This window comes from Nuphar pumila, chromosome 3 (genome assembly GCF_984573655.1).
Source record: "Nuphar pumila chromosome 3, dmNupPumi1.hap1.1, whole genome shotgun sequence".
Lineage (NCBI taxonomy): Eukaryota > Viridiplantae > Streptophyta > Magnoliopsida > Nymphaeales > Nymphaeaceae > Nuphar > Nuphar pumila.
This window is the reverse complement of record NC_143251.1, coordinates 141,207,394-141,209,082: the sequence shown is the minus strand read 5'-3', so window position 1 is coordinate 141,209,082 and position 1,689 is coordinate 141,207,394. Positions and strand designations below refer to the sequence as shown.

Below are 1,689 nucleotides of genomic sequence, written 5' to 3'. Positions count from 1 at the left end.
CCCATGTCGGGGCGTGTCAACGCGGTTGCGTCGACCCCCTAGCCGAGTCCGTGTGACATAGCTTACACCTTAACCCGACCCTCACCTTTATGGTTCTTAAGTTCTTATTTTAGAAGGCAAATAATCATTACCAAATGTTGGGTGCTTTAACTGAGATCTTGAATTTTGATGCAATATCAGGAAATTTCATTTAGTTTCTTTGGTTGGTTTCAATAAGAAACCAACAACACATCCAAGCAATTCACCTACACCCAGTAACATAAGAGAGATGCTGATGTCCAAGAAGAGAGATCAACCAACAGCAGCAAACGCCAAACATCCCACATGATGCATAGCAGTGTCATTCATGATGATATTAGATTACCATAACTCTCATTTATGAATCCATCAAAACTGAATGACAAAATAAAATAGAAAACAACCGTAACTAGAAGATCAAGCAACTCGTATTCTTCATGTTAGACCATCAACAAGAAGATTTGCCATTAAAAATTGAACATAAAGCAGTACTCTAATTGCTCCATTCTGAACACAAACAAAAACATAAACCCCATTGCATATGCCATAAAAGAGTTGTGAACATCGCGGTAGAGTTTACACTCTTGTTTCTTACATCAAACCTTGACAATGAAGTGATGAACACATGAAAAGGGAATGAGAGGAGACAGACAGTTCTAACTCATGAGCAAACTGATAACAAAAGTTCTCAGATTTACTCAAGCATGAAACCAACTCAAGAGCAAACTGATAACAAATGTTCTCAGATTTTCTTAAGCATGAAACCATCAGAAATGAAACACGTCCGCAGATGCAAAAATGGGCTGGGGTGGGCAAGGCAGCTGCCATGGTTTCAAAAGTGGGTCCGGAATGTCCGGGATATCCATGGCCATTCCACTGAAATCTTCCTGGAAATGAAGCGCAGTGTTCAGATACTGGAGCCTTTCAGTCAGCTCCTTCACCTGAGCTCGCAAGACAGAATTATGGCCTTCAATCCCTTGATGCTGTTGGGATGTCACCTCAATCCTTGTTACCATCTGGTTGTTTTCAGTCTGAAGACGAGTCACTTGGCTTAACAGATCGTCCAAATGCTGTTGCTTCCTCATCCTTGACCGCCTAGCTGACTCCCGATTCGACAGCATCCTCTTCCGCTTCCTATCATCAATTACAGATCGAGGATCTCCTTCTGATCCAGAACTGCTCTGTGTATGACTTGCCGCTTGTGCAGGTGGGGAGGATGAGGCATCGGTGGCTTTGAATTGAAATGGGGCAGACATAGATCTTATTCACAAGAATCTCAAATGATAATATCTAAGGACTTATTGCAGAATCAATAGGCACTAAAGGAAACTTGGATCAGATCGCGAAAACTCAGTTCATGAGAAGACGTAGAACCAGTAGAGGAAGACAACAGAGAAGGACTGAACCATATGGATCCGACGGATGCGAGTGGGGAAGCTCATACAGGCCAGGAGGAAGTTGCTGCTGTGTAGCCTGATCTGGGAAACATGAAGAAATCTGATCTGCATTGAACAACATTAGGGTAAATCAATATGGAAGTTTTTAAAAATCTTCAATCAGGCAAACAGATCCAGCTAAAAAAATGCGAGCACAACTCTGAAACAAGAAACTGGAAATGTGGCATGACAATGATAGGATCTACCGGGAAAACAGAAAAAGCAAAAGCAGAGA

General features: G+C 42.0%; 1 pseudogene; it reads right to left on the bottom strand.

Annotated features, from left to right (window-relative positions):
- Positions 1 to 785: 785 nt before the first annotated feature.
- Positions 786 to 1,274, bottom strand: LOC149844135 (bZIP transcription factor 53 pseudogene; annotated as a pseudogene).
- Between the last annotated feature and the right edge of the window lie 415 nt (positions 1,275 to 1,689).